This window comes from Elephas maximus, chromosome 11 (assembly GCF_024166365.1).
Source record: "Elephas maximus indicus isolate mEleMax1 chromosome 11, mEleMax1 primary haplotype, whole genome shotgun sequence".
NCBI lineage: Eukaryota > Metazoa > Chordata > Mammalia > Proboscidea > Elephantidae > Elephas > Elephas maximus.
In genome coordinates this window covers 21,210,078-21,234,132 of record NC_064829.1, presented here as the reverse complement: position 1 = coordinate 21,234,132, position 24,055 = coordinate 21,210,078, and the positions used below count along the sequence as shown (strand labels likewise).

The 24,055-nt window shown below is 42.3% G+C and overlaps 1 protein-coding gene across 25 annotated transcripts in view; it reads left to right on the top strand.

Annotated features, from left to right (window-relative positions):
- The window catches only part of DLGAP1 (DLG associated protein 1), a 1,139,806-nt gene that overhangs the window by 812,057 nt on the left and 303,694 nt on the right, over positions 1–24,055 (top strand). The window lies entirely within an intron of this gene.

The window sequence follows — 24,055 nt, the reverse complement described above, 5'->3', positions numbered from 1 at the left end:
ACCTTTTGGTTAGCAGCCATAGCACTTAACCACTATGCCACCAGGTTTCCCAAGGATTCCATTAGGACCTGAAAATAGACTACAAATAATTTAGTATTTTAAAAGCACTTTGATTCCATATTTTGAATAAATACATATTATTAGTCATACATTTACAGTGCATTATAAAATAAAATATTAAAAAAATAAAATTAATTTTAAAGAAAACTAAAGTAGTCACAGTAAGAAACACAAACCAGATTGTTAGCCATGAACACTGAAAAATAGCTGACCATTCTATAATGGGAACTTATTTAAATAGCAGAGAACATTTTATTTTAGAGAAGTAGATAAGGAGAGTCCTCTCATGAATTTTTTTTCAAGGGATCGTGTGGAAGTACTCTGGATAATTTTAATGAAAATTTAATAGTAATGACATTAGAAAACTAACAGGAGAAGCTCTTATTTCTTTCCTTGCCTTCTAGTTTCACCCCTGCCTTTCATCTTTGCCTTTAGTTCTGCCACACAAAGTAAAAGTTCATCATGGAACTAGAGAATAGAAGCAGGTCTTGATTGCACCATGTATTTCTTTGGCACACCCAATAGAGGCTCAGAAAATTAAATATGCCCTGTTGGAAAATAATGGGATTTGTAATAAATCAGTAGGCACTTCTGGCAAATACCTTGTATTGACCTGAAAATATCTACTGAAAGCCAAAAAACAAACTTGGTGCTGTTGAGTCGGTTCCTACTCATAGCAACCCTATAGGACAGAGTAGAACTGCCCCATAGGGTTTTCCAAGGAGCGGCTGGTGGATTCAAACTGCTGACATTTTGGCTAGCAGCTGTAGCTTTTAACCACTGTGCCACCAGGGGTCCATCTATCCACTAGAGACTTTGATAGTAGTCACAGCCATGGTAAATAATTGGCATCTTCCAGAAGAAGAAAAAAAGGAACAGTTTGGGTAAGAAAATCACTCAGAACTTCGAAGTCTCAGTTTCCTTATATGTAAAACAAGCGGTGGGCCTCTGCTACCTCTAGAGTCCCTTCCAGCTTCTCAGTACGTGTTAGCTTCTCATCAGGATACCTTTGTCACATTAGCTGAGAGCCACTCTGCGTCTTGGGTGATGAGATGAAGTGAGTACTGCTGCTCACCGTAATACCTAATAATGCCTAGGAAAGAGCAGAGCCCTCAGGGAAGACCTAGGCAAAGGGAGTGCTCTGAAGGAGGCTGAGGACCGGGGCAGGTGCTAAAGTGCATGTTCACGCTGTGCCCTGGGCCTGCTCTCTCATACCTTTAGATGTGTGGGGAATCTACCCTGAAGTTGGCGGAACTCTTTCTTTTTTATTTACTGTCTGTATAGCATTCTCTTCCTCTAACATCCTGGAACCATAACTTTATAACTGTTATATATTTCTTTTACTGCTCAGAAGTTTTAAGAGCAGCAAGAGGCAAACACACAGATAAGGAATAAGCTGACAATAGAGAAGGTCAGGTATAGCAGACAGTGAAACCATCGAGCTAAGTAGAGGAATTAACTCACCCAAGTCCATTGTTGAGTCAATTCTGACTCACAGTGAGCCTATAGGACAGAGTAGAACTGTCCCACAGGGTTTCCAAGGCTGCAAATCTTTACAGAAGCAGACTGCCACATCTTTCTCCCATGGAGCAGCTGGTGGGTGCCAATGCTGACGTTTAGGTTTAACCACTGTACCACCAGGGCTCCTTGTAGAAGAGTTAGGGACTGCTATTTTCTTTCTCAAAACCTATGCAAATTCAAAATGGTAGCCAATGTACTAGAGGACATCTAATGGGTTGGAACACAAGCTTCTTTACTTAAGATAGTGTTTCACCAAATCAGTCTCGTTGCCCCCTATTCTTTAGCAGGCAAAATACCATCTGACCAGCATTCAGCCTTTTATGAATTTCATTGATCACTACTGTTTACACAGTAAGCTTCCCTCATCCTCAACCACATACAATTATCAGTGACTCCCAGTCTAATGGGCATCTAATGAGGTATACCAAGAGAAAAGTCATATACCCCATGGAAGCAAAAACTCAGACATGGCATGACTCATAATCAATTCTGTCCTATTCTTTGATGATGTTTTGACTGGAGATCACTATTTCTCTAGAAGTTTGAAACATTCGATTCCTCATGAGAAAAAGATCCCCATATCTTGGAATTCTAGTTCCCCAAAAAAGAAAACTGTATTTATGTTCCTGCTTCCTTGACATTTAAGTCAATTTTTTTCCTCCTTCCTCCTCAGCAATTCACAGCTTTAGGGATGAATCATAACCATGAACCAAGATAACTAAAATTAGTCAAGTGAGATTGAGGCAACATTTTGAGATTTCAACTTCCATGTTCTCTCAGAAATGCTGGAGAAAAGGCACTCCTACACTTTCTTACATTATTTTTCTTTTCTCTTTTTCTGTTTGCCAAAGCATTTTGAGGGTTTTAATTTATGAGGGTGGTTTTCATGAGCTACTCAACAGGAGTCTCAAGGTCAGTTCAGCAGCATCCTTGAGTCGGGAGAAGTCTCAACACCATGAAGTCTATGTCTGGGCTGCAAAACTCCTCCTATAGCTACTCTCTGAGGACCTATTATTTCTCTCTGTTCCCTGTTTCCATGGCTGTTAACAAATCCCTCTACCTCACCACTAGCTTTTCTTCCTGCCTTAGATATTAGCCTATTATGAATATGAAATGGCATATCACACAAGAATAGTGGTATTTTCAATAACAACTGAATGCTTAATCCTAAATTTTCAGGCAAGTAGGAGAGAGGTTGAAGCCAGGCTTCCCTCAAAGCCTGTCACCACAGCTTGGCCCCGCTGAAGCACTGAACCGTTTATTTAGATTTGCTATAATATGCTATTTATTCTAGACCTAAGACTACTGTCTGCCTCCAGGAGTAGTAAAACCATGTCCAAATCTCATCTTGGATTTTTATTCAATATACTATACAAAGAAACTTCTTTAAAAATGACATTAAGTATGCTGACATTTTAAAAACTCAGCAGATAAATTCAAAAGTCCAATCACTCTAGGCAAATAACACTTTAGAACTTCTTAATCCCTTTATCCAAGCACTAGGAAAACTTTTCCGGGAAGAAATAGTCTGTAGCATTACAGACTCTGGAACTCCTCTGAAATCGGTGAGAAGGGCCCCAGGCTTTGCGCATGCTTGGTTCTGAAGAGGGACAGTCAGAGCTCCTAACAATTTTGATTAAGTGTCTCGCAAAAGACTTCAGGAAAGTTTATTTTCAATCCTAGATGCCTTGAAGTCAGAGAGTTTTCTATTTCAGGATGCTCTATCCTCTTAATCCCAATTCTTTTCCTGATTGTTAATAACACCTTTTTTTTTTTTTTTAAACAAGCTGGCGAAATGCTAAATAGCTCTGTGGCTTTTGCCAACTGGTTTACTGTCCCTGAGCCTCCCCTGTGAGTGAGAGACTTGGGCTCCAGCACCTCTGTGGCTCCAGCACCCTGTGCCCTGGCTGGGCCAAGGCAGGCGGCATTAAGGGATCCCAGCGCTCTTTCCTACGGAGCATAGACTGGGCCTCAGAAACAATCTCACACGGTGCTCCAGGCACCACTCCTCGCTGCTCCCAGATGTCCACGTCTCCCCGGTCTGCTTGATTTCTGAGGAGCCTCTCAGCACTAGCCTGTACAGTTATAAGGCCGAGGCACAGGAGAACTGGTACTTCACAGTTCTAAAGACAAAAGGAAGTAGTACTGGTAAACAGAATAGTTGGAGAAGGTATAGACGGGCATTCTCCTTCAACTTTAACTCTGGAGATTTAAAATAAGTCCCCACTATAAAAAAAAAAAAAAAATTTTTTTTTTTTATCTACATTCAGGAACCCAAAACTGGAGCCTCTTGCTGGTGTCTGTCTTTTCTGTTTCCCTGTTTTCTCCTTAGACACACTGTGTCCTCTGCTGGTTCCTCAGGCTCCACAAGCCCTCCTACCACCTACTGCTCCTTGTCTTCCTTCTCTTCCCAGAAAAAAAGAGAGAGAAAGGGAGCGGGGAGGAGAAGACAGGAACATCGCCATTTTTTCCCAAAGATGTGAACCACATTTAAGAGCATGGCTTTGTTTTCCTTTGTTGTCTGTTTTCCCTCTCCCCCCCAACCCCTCAGTATAATTGCAGCCTGTAAGAAATGCCCCACACAATGGTAGGGAGAAAAAAAAAAACAACCTGGCACTGCAAAATTGGGAATTTCCATCCTCAGCGATGTAGACTCTAGCACTTTCCCATTCTTCCCTGATGACACTTTCTTATGTGATCCTCTATCCTCCCAACTCTCCCCCTTCCAAAATAATAAGCAATGGAAAGAAATAGAAAACAGGGAAACCTACTCACCTGCTTATAGATGAATTATCTGCATATCTTCAAAACCTCTGCTAGAAGGAAGCCTGCTTTAAAAAAAAAAAAAAAGACTGGTACCAACAGTTGCTTATTATGCTCAGCCCCCTCACCACCATAAATCAAAAACAAAATAAAACCTGTGGACATCGAGTCAATTCCAACTCACAGCGACACTATAGGACAGAGTAGAACTGCCCCACAGGGTTTCCAAGGCTGTAAATCTTTATGGAAGCAGACTGCCTCATCTTTCTCCCATGGAGCAGCTGGTGGGTTCGAACTGCCAACTTTTCAGTTAGCAGCCAAGCACCTAACCACTGTACCACCAGGGCCCCTTGTCCTCACCATGATACCTGACTTAAAAAAAATAAGTCCTTCATTGAGAGAGAATGCCCTTCTCCAAACAATATGAAATGTATGAATAGTGTGGTCCAGTGCTATGTAATTGCTCTTTACAAAAGCCTTCTTTGGAAGAAATCTGGATAGATGGAACTGTCCCTGTCATGATGAAAACCACAGAGAGGAGAGGACTGCTCAGGCATCCATGAGGGAGGTGAAAGAAAGAAAGGAAATCCAGGTATGTTTTAGAGAGAAGGCATGGGGAGTTTAAATAGTAGGGGAGTTACTGAAGTTTTAATGAGCTTCTGAGTGCCTGACCAAGTGCTAAAGCTTTACCCATATGTTTTCTCATTTAATCAGAACAATGCCATACACCTGACTGTCCCTGTTTTACAAATGATGCTAAATAACTTGTCAAAGGTTAGTCGGTTGCCATCAACTTGACTCCAACTCATGGCAACCCCATGTGTGTCAAAATACAACTGGACTACATAGAGTTTTCAATGGCTGATTTTCAGAAAATCACCAGGCCTGTCTGGGAGGATTTGAACTACCAACCTTTCCATTAATAGCCAAGTACTTAACCATTTATACCACCCAGGGGTTCCTTTGTCCAAAGTTACGTATTAACTAATGTCACAGCTAAAATTTGAGCCCAGGTCTTGAAAGCAGAAAGATAAAAAACTGGAATGATAAACTTACCAAGACTGCAGAGATCGACTATTTAAAGAGTTTTAAAAGTGAAGGGAAAAAAGATCAGCTGTGTGTGGAAAAGTGAGAAGCAGTGCCCAGGAGAAAGAGAACTTGGAAGCAGATTCTGAGGACCAAAGGAACGAGAACATCATGACTTGGGTGTGGTTTGGGGTGAAGGGAGGAAGGACCCAAAGACCAAAGTATCAGAGCTGTAGGGGGGTTGGTGGACTGAAGACATGGGAAAGAGTGGCTTTGTTGGGACTAGTGTGATCTCACATCCTGTACTTGCATCTTCTGGAAGGACGTGTGGTGTATATATAACCCCAAGACTTCTTCATGTGAATGCAAACCAATGTTGCACCCTGAATCACTGCCCTGCGTGGCTCAGTAACAAGTAACAAGGCACTGAGGACAGCAGAGAGCTGTGATCAGGGGAAGATCCCCGAGGAGGGCTCTGGAAACCAAGGTTCCCCCCGCCCTTTGGCTAATGCTGATGGAAAATGCTCCCACTGTCCTACCAGGAGCCTTCTGTTTGGAAAGAGCCTTAAAACCCTTTGTTCTGCCCACCTGCTATCTACCATTCCTCTAGTTTAATACCTGTGTTCCCTGTTAAAGTACAGAGAACTGGTAAAAGAGAATACCCAAATTACAATCAGAAATTGTTTTCATTTAATCACTTACTTGCTCATTTATTCACGCAACATTTATTCAGAAACCTTCAATATTTAAGTTATGTGTGAGTCATTTATACTTTGAATTTATTAAATACTAAAACTGGTTTTCTCGGGTCAACATAAAGTGGAAGTAAATTATACATTATCTATCTAGTGTGTGTATATACATATATATATAATATATATATATATGGGTTTTTTTTTTTCAATAGAATTTATCTAAGAATGGCAAAAGTAGGCACCACAAAAAGAGGAAACCAAAACCAAACTAAACGCACTGCCATCAAGTCAATTCTGACTCATAGCGACCTATAGGACAGGGTAGAACTGCCACATAGGGTTTCTAAGGAGCAGCTGGTGGGTTCGAACTGCCAACCTTTTGGTTAGAAGCCGAGCTCTTAACCACTGCAGCCACCAGGACTCTTACAGAAAAACAAAGGGAATTTAAAATTCAGAAGCCGAAATATTGAAGTTGGTAGTTTTGCTCAGATTTTTTTTTCTGGGCAGAAAAAGCCACATTAACCTGGCACTGGAGAGGAATTTGTTTTTGTTTTTTATTGCAGGTTACTATTTTGTCAACATAGTTCAAGTTATTAGCTTTGCCTTCATTTCCTATCATTTTAGAAATCCTCATCAGGCCCTCAGACGCCAGGACCTTATGAAGGAACGAGAAAAGTGTCTTTAAAAGGAAGTCTAAGCAGACATATTAGGAGCTGCCTCCAGTCCTTTTTGGAAGCAGGCTGTGTGTAAGCCCTAAATAAATGTGCCTTTAGAGAAGATGTATATGGACTAGCAAAACCACCACCATTCCTAACAGGGAGCCCTAAGGAGGGGAGAGTGTGGACATGCAATGGGTTGGCAACCAGTGTCACAAAACAATAAGTATACTAATTGTTTAATGAAAAACTAGTTTGTTCTGTAAACCTTCATCTAAAGTAAAATTTAAAAAAAAAAAAAGAAAGACAAAAATGTAAAAAAGAAAAAAAAAAAAAACACCAACATTCTTATAGATCAAGCAAGAGGAGTGAGATCCAAACGGCAGCCTGAGGAATTTAGGTTAGCTTTCTTTTCACAGAGGCATTTCTAACTGCAAAGTTATTAATTGTTGGATAAATTAATTCGAAACACTTTAGAGATACTTTTCCAGGCATCATTTAAAGACCGTGGATTTTATTTCTCTGAGAGCTTTGATATTTCTGCTTGAAGACTTGATGGGATGGATAAAATACCCACCTACCATATTGCCAGCCTAAGGATCTAAGGCTGGAGCACAAGATCAGTGCTATGTTCTTATCACCTACATTGTCCTTATATTTTTAAACCACCCAGGAAGTAAAATGAGATTTCAAGGCACCCAATAATTCAGTGCTCTTTAAGTACATCCCTTCTCTTCCTCACTCTGCCAATTCTGACAACATAATGACCATTTTCCCAAATACAGTCTTAAAGCAGTGCTGCTCACCTCTCACCTCTGCAGAGTTTAAGGCCTCACAGTCTCTGTCTTCAGTGATTGCAATGGACCTATTTGTCTTGCTGCTGCCAGTCTCTCTCTCTGTTCCAGCTGCTTCTCAAGACTTGCCACCAGGTTGCTAAAAAATCAAATCCAGGTCTCATTTTTCTTTGCACAAAGTCCTCAACATAGCATTCAAAAGGTTCACAGTAAGACCCCATTCTCCTCTGAGATTGTCTCTCCTGCTCTCCTCTTAAAAGTGTTCTGTGCTTCAATCAAACTGAGCTACTAATTGTCTTTATGTTCTGTTTTACTGATTTCAGGCCTATGCTAGTCAGAATAGGCTAGATATGCTGGAGATAAAAAACAACCCCCAAACCATTGAGGCTTCTAATTTGTTGTATATGCTGCATGTCCATCCTGGGTCAGCAGGGAACTCTGTTCACCATAGTCTCCAGGGACCCAGGTTGTGGATATTCCATATCAACAAAGGCTCCCACGATCACCAAGGCAGGAGAAGCACAGGGTGAATTGAGCACAGAATCCTAAGGCTTCCACACATAGTGAACAGGTCACTTCCATGCCCACTTCATTGGCAAAAGCTAGTGACATGGCGCTGTCTCAAGTTCAAAGAGAGCAGGAAGGCAAGCTTGCCATGTGCCCAGAACATGAAAAGATAAAAATAAATATTTGGCAAGCAGCATTAATGACTACCAAAGTCTATCCTCTGGACACCAAGTACTTGGCTCACTCTCCTGCAAGCAAAATACATTCACTGCTCACAGCCACCATCAAATGGAGAAAAAAATCTACCTTGGCACAATGTCAGTCTAACTGTGTATGGCCTGTGGGTGATGTGTGATAATCTATAAAGCAGAGAATGAAACACAGGAAGCTCTACATCTGGTCCAGATGGGACTTCTCTAAATCTGGAGACCCATGGACTCAAAAGAACAAATTATCTGCCTCTCAACACACCCAGTAAATAATGGTGGAACAAAGACAAAAAAATCCACAATAAATACTCCCGTTCCAAGAGAAGAATATGGGAGATAGCAGAAGCCATTTGTCCAAAGCAATTCTGAAATTCCACTAGGTAAGATGTTGCAGGGCATTCTACCCTGGGGAAGAAATGGCTCTTGATTGGGTTGCAGTTCTGTTCCCTGGGAGTAGCTTCTTGGTCCTTTGTTCTCCGTGTCCCCTGACTCCTGCTCTGGGAGAGTCTTCCATTGATGTGATCTTCCTTAACCCCACCCAAAATACACATCAGAGAATGTGTGCGCCTTGGGAACCAAGACACATTTTAGGTCCCCTAAAAAAATTACTTTTTTATTTTTATAATTACCATGTCTTTTAATCTAGGCTTGTGGCTTTTTTTTTTTTTTTTTTTTTTTTTGGCAGTACAGCTCTCTCAAAACTTTAGTCAGCTTCTAATCTGTTTATTCCAGTGAGCTCCATGTACCAAGTAACACTCACAGAACCCTTCTCGATACAATTGTCATTTTTGCTGTATCTGTCTGTCTTCTCACCACCATTCCTCTCTCCATCACAAGTGCCTTGAGCTTATCAGGCTGAGTGGGAGAGCCAAATTTCTTAAGTGCTTTACTCTGAATCATTTTGCCTAATCAAAAAGACTTGCTTAATTTTATCATCATTCTAACTCATCTGAATCCATTCAGTGGTTTTAGCAATGAGGCACTATGGTTATATCCTTGATTTGAACCTTGCCACAAGGGGTAGTTTTCCATGTCTTCATTGCTCAAAGGCCTTCTTAGATTTATTTTTTACAAGTTGGGTTAAAATCAGTTGCTTCTTCCAATCCTGCAAGTCCACAAATGTCTACCTTCTCCTTAATCCCTGTCACTGCCCCTTGCGATCTAACCAAAGTCTTTTCTGAGTTCATTTCAAAAGCTATAATACCTTGTCAAAAGCTGCCAACAGCAACCAACACATGCTATTGATGTTCTCTTTCACAACTGCTTCCCCTAGAGCTACAAGTTCACTTGTTATATCATCTACCTTCCAAGTCATTGTAGACAACAGTTTTTTAAAATTATTCACCATTGCATGACACAGATCAACATTCTCCCAGCCTCTAATAACTACCTTGCTGCCTGCTACCGAATTTCTGTACCAATTTATAGACTAGCTAGGTTAGGTTAGGTTATGCTCTGTTAATAAACAACCTGAAAATCTCAAAACTTTATTTCTTGCTCACGATGTATATCCACCCTGTGTTGGCAGGAGGCTCCGCTCATTGCAGTTACTCAGAGACTCAGAATGACAGAAGCTCCATCTTAGTGGGTTTCCACAATCACCAAAGCAGGGAAGGGAATGTGATGAATTGAGCATTGGCTCTTCAAGGTACTGCCCAGACGTGGCACACATCAGTGTCACTCACATATCATTGGCTAAGACTACCTACATGGCCACACCTAATTCCAAGAGACAGAGATGTGCAATACTACCACATGCCCAGAGAATACAGAGCTGGGTATATTCAATGAATAGCTATAACGATACCTCAAGGCCTTTTTTTATGCTGTTTCCTAACCTATACCCTTGAAATGATGTCTCCTATTAACACCACATTAATTTATTCATTCAGCAAAGACTTGCTCTAGCAATTGCTCCAGAGCACAGGCTCTGAGACCAGATGACCTGGGTTCAAAATCATAGCTCTCTCACTTCTACATGTGTTGTTGTTGTTAGGTGCCCACAGTGCCTGGTCCTGTGCCATCCTCACAATCATTGCTATGTTTCAGCCCACTGTTGCAGCCAGTGTGTCAATCCATCCCATCGAGAGTCTTCCTCTTTTTCAATGACCCTCTACTTTACCAAACATGATGTCCTTCTCCAGAGACTGGACCCACCTGATAACATATCCAAATTACATGAAATGAAGTCTTGCCATCCTGGTTTCTAAGGAGCGTTCTGGCTCCTTAGAAAACAGATGTGTTCGTTCTTCTGGCAGTCCCTGGTATGTTCAATATTCTTCACCAACACCATAATTCAAATGCATTGATTCTTCTTCAGTGTTCCTTATTCATTGTCCAGGTTTTTCATGCGTGTGAGGCAATTGAAAACACCACGGCTTGGCTCAGGTGTACCTTATTCCTCAAAGTGATGTCTTTGCTTTTTAGTACTTTAAAGAGGTCTTTTGCAGTAGATTTGCCTAATACAATAGGTCACTTGATTTCTGACTGCTGTTTCCATGGGTGCTAACCACCAGCTGTTCCTCGGGAGAAAATGGGCAGTTCTACTCTGTGCTATAGGGCCACTATGAGTCCAAATCGACTGGATGGCCGTGGGTTCTAAAGGCGTTGCTGTGGGAAAATTATTTAACCAATCTGTGCCTCGATTTACTCTTCAGTTATATAGGGATGATAATAGTTGCTACCTCACAGGTGACTGTGAGGATTCAATAAAGCAACAAATGTGAAGCACTTGGCACGTAGTAAGTGTTCCATAAAGGGTAGCTGTTGCCATCATTGCTAGTTTTGGCCACATGGCTTTGTGCTAAGCATTGGGATATGTTAGTGATCACGATTCATAGTATAATAAACCAAAACCAAACCAAAAATAAACCAAACCAAAAAAACTGTTGCCATGGAGTCAATTCTGACTCATAGCAACCCTACAGGACAGAGTAGAACTGCCCCATAGGGTTTCCAAGGAGTGGCTGCAGGATTCGAACTGCCAGCCTTTTGGTTAGCAGCCACCAGGGGCTTCATTCCTAGTGTAATAGAACTTACAATCTAATGGAAACGACTACCAAAAAGACTCCATTTGTTCCAATCTTCCTCTGAAATTTGACCTCTCCCTATTGACTGTCATTTATTTCTCCTAAAAACTACCATAGCACTTTGTTGTAACTTTTCTTAAGGCAGGGATTGCCATTCTTATATGCTTTTATACTTATTTTGTCCCAGTTTAAAAGGGGGTTCAAAAAAACTACCTGAAATAATGTTTGTGAAGCACTTGGCACAAGATCTGCACTGAGTAAATGCTGAAAAATGCTAACTACCCCGCTATATAATCCCTATATGCCTCAGGTGCCTGGAAGAGCATCTTCCCAGGGTAACTGTGGCCCATGGTGGTTGAGTTGAACTGCGTGTCAAACGTCTGCCTGCCATCCTTTGGCTGTGTCTGTGCCCGCTCAGATTCTCCACACTCCCTCTGCTTCTGAGTCTGTGGCTCTCTGAAAAGCTCCCTGCTACTTCTCAACCCTACTTAGCATCACCAGCCCACCTGGAGGTTGAGAGTTCAGTCTGGCAGGTACACATTAGCATGTTAAAAATATCTGCACAGCCACCCCTAGTATTGTCATCCACTTTGAACATTCACAGATTTCCCTACGTGCATCCGGGGAATCCCAATTCTTTCTAGTTCTGTGAGGAGGAGGGGAGTGGCAACAAGGGACCGCCATCAACTAATTCTTTTAGAATTGGGGAAGGGTCCTATTTGATGATCACAGTAATTTCTCAGCACTCTTTCAAACTTATTTGTGAACTCAAATAAACCATTGAGCAGGAAATATATTGTATCATCTATCCTGATAACTGGAAACCCTGGTGGCATAGTGGTTAAGTGCTATGGCTGCTAACCAAAAGATCAGCAGTTCTAATCCACCAGGTGCTCCTTGGAAATCCTATGGGGCAGTTCTGCTCTGTCCTATAGGGTTGCCATGAGTCAGAATCAACTTGATGGCAATGAGTTTGTTTCTGTTTTTGTTTTTTTTTTAATCCTGATAACTAGTAATATTTTAATTTTCTTCTAAGCCTATTTTTCAAGATAAATAATATTTGTAACCAACAATTTATTAAGTGTTTTCAATGCCTCCAATTTGATTATCGTAACCATTCCAGAAGGAATTAGAAGTGATTTTAATTAACACTTTGCAGATAAACTAAGGGTTTAGCACAGTTACGAGCCTCAAAGGTGGAGCAGCAGCTCAGGCCTGGGTCTAAAGCTCCAGCCCACTGCTTTCCATTCCAGCTTTCTCCCTCCCATTGCTTGTTGGAACTCTGGAGACTTTTCCCTGGAGATCCTGGGGACCATCTTCACCATCTGGACATTGTTCCTGGCTTCCAGCTCAGAACCTTCTTTGGTTCTTTGGACCACTTCTCTTTCCCAGAAAAAGCAAAGCTGAGAGCTCCAGGTATAGGTTCAGGTTGCTGACTGCATATGGAATTGGTCCCACCTCTGTCACATCATCCCCTTGAAGTCACAGGGTTCTAAGAGAGGTGGAACATTCAGCTTTGGTACTAATCCTTAGGAGATTGGGCTGATCCTACAGCTCATCTTCTGAGCCCGAGATTAAAAAACCAAGTTAGGACCGCTTTCCCTTGTTACTGTGCTTCCCCATTCACTGAAAAAGGTTGAGCTGGAGTTTTGGAGTGAGAGAAACTAGAGAGGAAACTAGCTGGCCGTGTTCATTGAGCCTGAGACTGTGGTCCTCACCTCACTGAAAGCAACTGCTCTGCGATGAGCTGGAGCTGGGTCCAAGAGGTCAAGGACAGTGAATTGTGTGCATCTCTTCCCAACTGCTCATTCAATTTTGGTGCCCTGACAACTTGATATTGGCCATGGTGGGAGTATTTAACACCATGGAAACCAACAAACCCTACAAAGCAGGGCTTTACGTCCCCCGGTAAGCCAGAATTATCTTCATGGAGTGTCTCTTCAGAAATAGGATGAAAGAAAAACCTTAGAAGCAAAATTGGAAGGAATCTTAGAGATTATTCCAACCCTGTTATATTACGAATGATGAAGAGGAGGCAGTGACTTGCTTAAACTGTTCCGCAACTCTAAGCACTCAGTCTTCTCCCACTCAGCCAAGCGTTCTTTGCAAAAAAATCAAAATTTTCAAACTGCTACATTTCCTGAGGGAGACAAGAGAAATATAAAGCTCTGCTTCTACTGCACATAGGAATACTCTAGTGGTGGAAATGGTTAACACACTCAGCTGCTGACCAAAAGGTTGGAGGTTCAAGTCCACCCAGAAACACCTCAGAAGAAAGGCCTCGTGATCTACTTAGTGAAAAATCAGTCACTGAAAACCTATGGAGCACAGTTCTACTCTGACACACATGGGTAGCCCTGTGTCAGGACTGACCCGACAGCAACCCGTGGCTATTGCATATATGTGATTCAGTGCCACCAAGAGTGTTGAAACATTTTTGTATAATTACTTATTATCAAAATTATATCATGTATGTTATCCCAGACTAAAAGTGCCTAATTAATCAGAAAAAGGAAAAGTTAGTATGAAGTGGAAATAACCAAGGATGGCTTCATGAAAGAAAAAGGATTCAACCAAGAACGGGGGAGGAAAGAATGTGTCTGAATATACACCAACTGGACCGATGCATGAGTTGATTCCAACTTCTAGCTACCTCATAGTGTTTCCAAAGCTATAAATCTCTACGGAAGCAGGCTGCCACATCTTTCTCCCACGGAGCTACTGGTGGTTTCGAGCCACCGGCCTTTTGATGAGCAGTCAATCGCTTTAATATGCATGAGAAAACCTGGATTATTAAAAAATGGGAAGCCATGTTTGGATAGATAATGAGGACTGTTATAAGCAAAATCCTTGAATATCTGGGGAATTTGTTTTGCTTTCATCCAGTTAGAGATGGGGAGAGGACCATTGTTGATGACAGAGAAAGGGAACAAAGTGATACTAAGTGTTGTTTTAGAAAGATGATCAGCATGACGTGGTGTGAAAAAGCCAAGCACAGGAGAGCTTTTATCTTGTTTACATGAAAGCATATTCTGTATTAATTACATGGGTATGTATGTCTGGAGGAATGTTTTCTAACATCTCAATAGTGGTTCACTCTGGAGGGAGGCTTTTTGGATGATTTTCTTTCTTTATTGGGCTTTTCTCTTTTTTTTTTCTTTTTGTTACAATGAATGTGTATCATTTAAGCTAAAATTTCGTCTTGAAGAGTGATTATCACAACACTTAGAAGCACTTCCTTTATGCCAGGCACAGTACATATAATCTTTGTAATGGTACCTATAAAACAAGAATTATTATTATTCTGAATTCTACAGTGAGGAAACTGGGACAGGGGAGGTGAACTGACTTGCCAGAGGTCTCAGGGCTAGTTTGTGAATCCGGAGTCCATACTGCCTCTGGATGTGGTTTATAGAGACCAATTGGAGGCAGAGAGTTTGAAATCCATCAAAGTTGTCAAGAGAAGGTTACACTAACCCAGGCAGGAAATGGTAGAAGCTTAGATTGAAGTGATGACCTAGAAATAGCTAGTACGCAAAGTTGTACAGAGAAGTGAAAAACACCAGTTGCCACAGAGTCAATCCCTACTCGTGATGACCCCATGTGTGTTAGGGTAGAACAATGCTCCATAGGGTTTTTCAGTGGCAGATTTTGTGGAAGTAGATTGCCAGGTCTTTCTTCCAAGGGTGCTTCGGGGTGGACTCAAACCACCAGCCTCTCGGTTAACAGTGGAGTACGTTCACCATTTACATCACCCATACCAATAAGTAAAGATACAAAAAAAATCAAAACTTAACCAAAGAACAGATCTTATCTCCTTGTTGCTGCTGCTTCTGTGGCGATTTTCTCATATTTGCTGTGGTGGCACGCTTTTCTGATTAGAAATAATGGAAAGATTTTCTGTTCTATTATTATAAAAATAATACTCATAAAAATTTCAGCAGCACCAAAGAGTGCTTAATAACATGTAAAAGTCTTCCTTTCCTCTCCAATCCCTTTACCCCTCCTTAGAGGTAAGAATTTTAACAGCTTCTTGTGTATCCCTTCAGAAATGTTTTATGCATATATTACATGTGTATACTATATATATACACATGCTTAAGCATTCAGCTACTAATGGAAATGTTGGTGGTTCAGACCCATCAGCCACTACACTAGAAAGATGTTGCAGTCTGCTTCCATAAAGATTATCAAACCCATTGCCATCGAGTCGATTCCAACTCGTAGTAACCCTATAAGACAGAGTAGAACTGCCCCATAGGGTTTCCAAGGAGCAGCTGGTGGCTTCGAACTGCCAACCTTTTGGTTAGCAGCCAATCTCTTAACCACTGAGTCACCAGGGCTCCCCATAAAGATTACAGTCTTGGAAATCCTATGGGACAATTCTACTCTGTCCTATAGGGTAGCTATGAGTCAGAATCAAATTGATGGCAGTAAGTTTGGTTTTTGGTTTTGGTATGCTTTCTTTACACATACTGTTCTGTCATTTGCTCTTTTCACTTGAAATCATTTCTTCAGTGTTGTTTGGTATACATGTGTGTAATTAACCACATTCTCTTAACCACTGCAAAATATTCCATTGTATGAATGTGCCATAATTTATGTAATCAATTCTCTCTTTAAATGGGGACTATTCTTTATACAAAGCTATAGAAAGCAAAAAGGACTTCTCATAAGAAAAATGGAAATATAAAACCAAAAAGTATAAAGATCATAAATGAAAAACAGGGTCAACACTAGAGGCCCTAATACATGACATAAATAGAATACAAACCATAACTAACAATACACAAACACCAGACGATAAGCTTGATAACTGGGATCTACTAAAAATTAAACATTTATGCTCATCAAAAGACTTTGCCAAAAGACTGAAAAGAGAACCTACAGACCGGGAAAAAAATTTAGGCTCTGACAAATCCGACAAAGGTCTTATCTCCAAAATCCATAGGAAAATTCAGTACCTCTACAACAAAAAGACAAATAATTCAATTAAAAAATGGGCAAAGGATATGAACAGATACTTCACCAAAGAAGACATTCAGGTGGCTAACAGACACATGGGGAAATGCTTGCAAACACTAGAGAACTGCAAATCAAAACCACAGTGAGATACCATCTCACCCCAGCGTTATGGGCACAAATCAAAAAAACAGAAAATAACAAATGTTGGAAAGGCTACAGGAAGATTAGAACTCTTATGCACTGCTGGTGGGATGTAAAATGGTATAAAACCATTTTGGAAAATGATATGGCGCTTCCTTAGAAAACTACAAATAGAAATACCATATGATCCAGCAATCCCACTCCTAGGAATATATTCTAGAGAAATAAGAGCTGTCACATGAATAGACATATGCACACCCATCTTCATTGTAGCATTATTCACAATAGCAAAAAGATGGAAACAACCTAAGTGCCCATCAGCAGGTGAATGGATAAATAAACTACAGTACATACACACAATGGAATACTAACCAATGATAAAGAACAATAATGAATCCGGAAAGCATCTCACAACATGGGTGAATCTGGAGGGCATTATGCTTAGTGAAATAAGTTAGTCATGAAAGGACAAATATTGTATGAGACCACTATTATAAAAACTCGTGAAAAGGTTTACACACAGAAACAATCTTTGATGGTTACGAGGCAGGGGAAGGGTTGAGAGGGAAAAACATTAACTAGACAATAGATAAGTGGTAACTTTGATGAAGGGTAAGACAGTACACAATATTGGTGAAGTCAGCTTGAGCAAGGCAAGGTCATGGAAGCTCAATAAACACATCCAAACTCCCTGAGGGACTGAATTACTGGGCCAAAGGCTGGGGACCATGGTCTCAGGGGACATCTAGCTCGACTGGTATAACATAGTTTATAAAGAAACTGTCCTACATCTTACTTTGGTGAGGAGCATCTGGGGTGTTAAAAACTTATGAGCAGCCATCTGAGATACTCCACTGGTCTCACCCCATCTGGAGCAAGGGAGAATGAAGAAAACCAAAGATACAAGGGAAAGATTAATGCAAAGGCCTAATGGACCACAACTACCACAGCCTCCACCAGACTGGGTCCAACACAACTAGATGTTGCTCAACTACTACCACCGACTGTTCTGACAGGGATCACAACAGAGGTTCTCACATAGAGCTGGAGAAATATGTAGAACAAAATTCTAACTCACAAAAAATGACCAGCCTTACTGCTCGGACAGACACTGGAGAAACCCCAAGAGTATGGCCCCCTAGACACCCTTTTAACTCAGTACTGAAGTCACTCCTGAAGTTCACTCTTCAGCCAAAGATTAGAAAAAAAAAAAAAAAAAGATTAGAGAGGCCCATAAAACAAAATGAGAATAAATGGGCACACCAGCTGAAGGGCAAGGACTAGAAGGCAGGAGGGGATAAGAAAGCTGGTAACCGGGAACTCAAGGTGGAGAAGGAGAGAGTGTTGACATGTCATGGGTTGGCAACCAATGTCACAAAACAATATGTGTATTAATTGCTTAATGAGAAACTTATTTGCTCTGTAAACCTTCATCTAAAGTATAATAAAAAAAGAAAAGGAAGAATGAATGGGTGATGCAGTCGGTTAAGCATTTGACTACTAACTGAAAGATTGGCAGTTCACACCCAAAGGTACCACAGAAGACAAGTAATCTGCTTCTGAAAGATCACCCTATGAAAACCCTATGGAGCAGTTCTACTCTGACATCTGGGGTCACCGTGAGTTGGGGTAGACTTGATGGCAGCTAACAACATAAGAAAACTAGATACTTATAATATATCAGAAGGATCATGCAATTATAATCCTTGAGCAAGAATACAGGAGTAAACTAAGAGTTTTAAAGTGATTTCAATAAACTATATTGGCTTAGGATCTCGAAGAACTTGATAATTTTAAGAGAATGAACGTGAAGCAAAAAACATGATATAAAATGAAATATGTTCCCACCCAGCAAAATAGAGAAGTTTAACTGTACAATCTGCCTGTTTAACTCCTTGCCATTACCCAAAAAAAAATCCCACCCTATAGGACAGAGTAGAACTGCCCCACAGAGTTTCCAAGGAGCGCCTGGCGGATTTGAACTGCCATTAGCACTGTCTAAAATAAAGCCGCTCAGGGGTTGAATATAAGCCATTTACCACTGGTAGAACATTCCTGGTATCATTGTAAAAATAAGTGGATTTGGAGGTTTGTTTTTTATTGTTGTTGTTGTTTTTAACCTACAGTCATGGTGATAGGTGATCGGCAACAGCTAGAAATTTCCAGCTTATATTCCTTTATGAAATTTTTAATGTGGTCCTAGCGGTTTAGAAGATAGGCTAAGATTTCCCTTCCTATCCCTCTTTCCCTGGCTATCTTTAAAGGAAACAATCATTTTAGGTAGAGGATACTTCTAGGGTTAGAGTTCATGAGACCACTAGGGAAAAAAAAATCTTAAATTTTTTCTTACTTTGTTTTGCTTCCCCAAAATGAGGTAAATCCGTTAAGTGCCTGCACTGCTCAAACTCTGAGACCTTCCCTGAGTTTATTTAAGCAGTTAGTTGCCTGTAGCAACCACCCACACAGTAAGTAGCTGAGCTGAACATTGTGGAGAACAGTTTGGTGGGCCTCTAACTTCCCTGATCACTTCCTGTGCTCTGGAGGTAGGACATTAAACCTACATGATCATTTGAATTTATTAACAATGGGCTTTGTTCTTTATTTAAAATAAGAAAAACCTACTTTTTAAAGAACATGATAACAAAGCTGGCTGCACTCCACACTGTTTGAGAAGGAATCATGACAGGAAGGAGAGGAAGCTGTGAAGAATCCCCATTAGAAGAGGCAGCATGTTCAGACCCCGCCCTCTGTCTCCATCCATTCCGCTGTCTCAGCACCCCCACCCTCTCAGGCTCTCCGCAATAATCAAGTCACTGTCCTGCGGCCTCAAAGATGGAACAGGCAGAAAGAAAACAAAGACCAAACCTGTTGCCATTGAGTCGGTTCTACTCTGTAATACATGGCGACCTCGTGTGTTACAGAGCAGAACTGCCCCATAGGGCCTTCTTGGCTGTAATCTTTATGGAAGCAGAGCACCAGGCCTTTCTTCTGCAGTGCCACTGGGTAGGTTTGAACCACCAACCTTCAGATGATTAATCAAACCTGGACTTTATGGGCCACCCAGGAACCTGGAAAAGGCAGAGCTGGGTACAAATCTGGACTTTGCTACCTTGCAACCACTTTGGACAAGTTACTTCTCTGAGTGTGTTTTTTCATTTTTAAAAATGGATCTAATTATCTATACTAAAGGAATTTTGTGAGAATTAAATGAGCGAAAGAATGCTAAGCACCTAATCTGGACTGCTTTATTCAGTTAGCATAGACTTAGTGTCTGCCAGGTACAAAACACAAATTTTTACTTAAAAAAAAAAAAAATTAGAGGAAAGAAGACAACCAGAAAACCCCGGAACAGATGAGTTCACAGAGGATAGATTTGTCAACCAGCCACAATGTGGCAAACCAAGGTCCTGTGAGGTTCTTCCTTGCGTAACTGGAATCCTATTCTCCTCTCCAAATGGGCCCCCTATTAAAGGAGAACAAGAAAGAACAGGGCCAGGTTTTTCCTCAACTCTGTGGCTGCCACTGTGTCCCTGCCCTTTATCCGTTTCTCACTGACTGTCTTACCTGTCAGAAGCCTGTTACTGGCCAGTTGCTAGGGCTGAGCTATGGTTTGGTGAAGCTAAGTGTTTTACCTATTGGACCAAACTAGTATCTTTGGCCATGATTGCAGGAAATTAATATTTGTTACTGGAAATTTTTTGGTGACATAGTAGAGATTGGGGCTGGGGTTCACAGTGTGCTAGGTCATTTTTCTTAATACATCAAATTCGCTTCTCACTTGACTGGTTGGGGTGAAACACGCCCCTCTGATAGTGTATAGGGTCACCTGTCTGATCCCACCACTAAAAAATGTTAAGAATATTCTATTTTCATGCTCATTGGTCTTTAATGATAGAACGTTATCTTTCTTCTCTTATTCTTCATATTTTTCATCCTTTGACCTACACCTGGCATTCATTTTCTCTCTGTGAGTTTGATGGCTTAAGAGAGTGTGCTGATGTACCCCAGAAAGACAAACCTATTGGGAAAGACATTTTTAAATTATTTAAATGTGAGTTCTGGTGATTATTTTAGCCAGCAAAGTGCCTGCTGCTGGGATTAGCTTCAGTGGCACCCTGCATATGCATTGAGCTCCCGTTGCATGACTGCTGCTCTTGGCTAGTGGCCAGGGCTATGACTGACAGGGCTGTACATACACGTGGGTGGCTGCCTCCTCCCAGGATCTCTTCAGTAGGCTGTCACGTCATGTACATTCCCTCTCCTCCCAGCCTTTCGAGAGAACACACTGCCTGAGTCAACCCATGGAGTGTTATCACTATTAGAAACACTTTTCGTATGTGGTTATTATGTGAGAGTGTTTTCATGTCATTTTTACAGTTGTATAAGTTTACTGTTTATATCTTATTTGATCACTAAACAGCCCTCCTTTGACACAGGAGAATCTGTTCCACCAACTACAAATCATGAGCAAAAATGGTGTAACCCAGGTCTTCTCACTCCTCCAGTTGCCAAAGAGTGAGTTCCAACTCACAGCGACCCCACGTGTGTCAGAGTAGAACTGTGCTCTGCAGGGTTTTCAATGGCTGATTTTTCTCGCTCCTCGACTAGAATGTTTTCCATAATACCAAATGCCAGGGAGAAATGAAGAACAAACATTTTAAGAAGAGAAAAGAAATGCTGTTGCCTCAAAATTCAATACAGAAGTTTTACTGAGATAAGTTTGGGTCTCGAGTTCTAAATGCTGTGCCCATCCTAACCAAAAAAAATAATAATTCTCTATGTCTCTACATTGGGACTCTGGGCAGGCACAGAGTAGTAAGGGCAGTTGTCATCGTCAGTGATAATATTTGCCTGAGGTTGCTGCGGAGACCTGGCTGCTAAATGGCAAGAACTCAGTGGGAGGTGCTGATTTGTAGCTCATTAGTCACATGAACCCTTTTATTGTCAAATAACATTGGTATGTGAATGACTGGTCCTGTAGCTGTGCTCATTCCACTTGTCAGTCTTCTTAGCGTTGCCAGAAATCTAATGAGATCAACAATGAAAGGATAATAAATGTCATGGGTTTCGGTTGGTATGTACCAGGACAGCATTTATGTTTTATTTGGGTAATTTGCACTCAACGAGCCACACAACCCTAGTAAAACAGGTGAGGATTCTGTAGACTTTCATGACATCCAGCTTCCCTGTTGGTCAGGACGTTGAGTGAGTGATTCCCTGATCCTCCCTATCTCGGCCAGGACCCAGGTTAAAGATGCCCGCAAAGCACTAGGGCATGCTGATTCAGAAATTAGTGGACTGTTCACTAGGGGAATTTGCTGAAGTTACTTTCTCCCTTGAGGATAAGTAAGTTTCCTTCTGCAGATATTCTGTCTTCTTCAAGACTCTGATCCCATCATGCAGGAATACGACGCACAAAAGTCCCACGGTGGGAGAGGGAGGCAGCAGCTTTGCAGAATTCAGTGGCGGTGGGAGAGGAAGCCAGTGATGTACTTTTCCTCTACCATATGCCATCAAATTAGCCAGGTCCTGTGTGCTGAGAATTGGCAGGGGCTCCCTCTGCTGCTGAATACCTTGGGCAGTAGCTTACAGCCACACAGACACCTTGATAATTAGGTGGAATCTCTTGCCAACTTTTGCGATCTGCCTTCTAGAAGGCAACTGGCCAAGCCACACCTTTGTGGCAATGTGTGAACCCAATTTGGATAATTCAGCCCCATTATTTTATGTCACCCATTCCTGCCCCACAGAAAACCCCAAGTGTGAGAAGCATTGTTTACAGGCGAGGCGTCTGGGGCACGCGGCACGAAGGAAGTGCCGCCAGGAGCCTCCTGGGGGTTAACCTCCTGGGGGTTAACCTCCTGGGGGTTAACCTCCTGGGGGTTAACCTCCTGGGGGTTAACCTCCTGGGGGTTAACCTCCTGGGGGTTAACCTCCTGGGGGTTAACCAGGGCTCTCTGCGGGCATCACTTCCCACCCACCATGTCATGGTCAACCAGGAATTGGGGGCAAGATTTTGACACAAAGAGTTCTGAAGCCACAAAAAATTAATTGATGCCAATATTTGATGGGCTTCAAACATGTATCACGGTAATTCTTGTTGTCAACTAGGTAAATATACAATAGATAGGTCAGATGGGGATAAGAACTAGGAAGGAAAAAATAAAGCAGCAGGGGAAAGAGTCCCGTTTGGGTAGAATAACCCTGAAGGCCACCCTGAAAAGGGGATATTTGGGTAGAGACCTGCAGAAAGTGAGGGAGCAGTGAGACTTACAGCTGTCCAGAGACACAGTGGGTCAGGCAAGGGGGTAGTGCATGGGACCGTGCCTTTGTGGGAGTGCACCTGGGTGCGAGTGTGCCTAGGTGCGAATGCACCTGGGTAGGAGTGTGCCTGGGTGGGAGTATGCCTGCATTGGAGTCTGTCTGGGTGGGAGTGTGCCTGGGTGGGACTGTGTGTGTGGGGGAGTGTGTCTGTGTCAGAGCGTGCCTGCATGGGAGTGTGTCTGTGTGGGAGTGTCCCTGGGTGGGAGTGAGGCTGTGTGGGAGTGTGCCTGGGTGAGAGTGTGTCTGTGTCAGAGTGTACCTGTGTGGGAGTGTGCCTTGTGGGAGTGTGTCTGTGTGGGAGTGTGTCTACATGGGAATGTGCCTGGGTGGAACTGTGTCTGCATGGGAGTGCGCCTGCATTGGAGTGTGTCTACGTGGGAGTGTGTCTGTATCAGAGTGTACCTGTGTGGGAGTGAGCCGGTGTGGGAGTGTGCCTGAGTGGAGCATGCCTGGGTGAGAGCATGCCTGGGTGGGAGTGTGTCTGTGTGGGTGTGCACCTGGGCGGGAGTGTGCCTGGGAGTGCATCTGTGTGGAAGTGCCCCTGGGTGGGAGTGCACCTGGGTGGGGCGTGCCTGGGGTATTTGAGCCAGTGTGTCTGGGACAGAGGGAGCCAGGGCAGAGTGACAGAGGAGAGTTGGAGAGGGAGTGGGAACAGATAGCATAAGGTCCTGCAGCTCATGTCAGCACTTTGGATCTTGCTCAGGGTGTGATCAGGAGGTATTAGAAAGCATTGGTAGAAGAGTGGTGTTGTAAAAGAATTCTTTGTTAAGAAGAAATGTAAAGGAGCAAGGGTGGAAGCAGGAAGGATGCTAGGCAGTAACCCAGGTGATAATGTGGCTTGTGGGGTGGGGGGGATTGGTTGGGTTCAGATATTCTGAAGGCAGAGCAACAGGACGTGTGAGCAGATCAGGTTGTGGGTCATGAGAGAGAGAAAGCAGGGTTGTGGGTTTGGGCCTGAAGTGGAGAAGGAGCAGATTTGTAAGGGAAGGTCAGATAGCACCTTTCTGGATGTTTAAGTGAGAGATATCATCAGAAACGCAAAAGGACGTCTCCTCGGCATCCTTGTTAGAGGCCCTGCATCTTCACCCTGACTGTTTGTGTATTTACTCAGGTCACAAGCCCTGTAGAGAAGCTAACGAAACTCTGACCACACCCCCAGGACACTGCGCATGTGCACACTCACAACCTACTGCTCTCAGTGGCAGGAGCTCCCTGAGTCCATGAAACCCTCCACACAGTCTACAGAGGCAAACACATCTCCACTATAACCAAGGAAAGGGCACAGCCCCCCAAAAAAGTTTTACTTGGGCTTGACCTATGCTTTTATTTCACCAAATTGTCCTTGTAATATCCAGGGGAAAATAA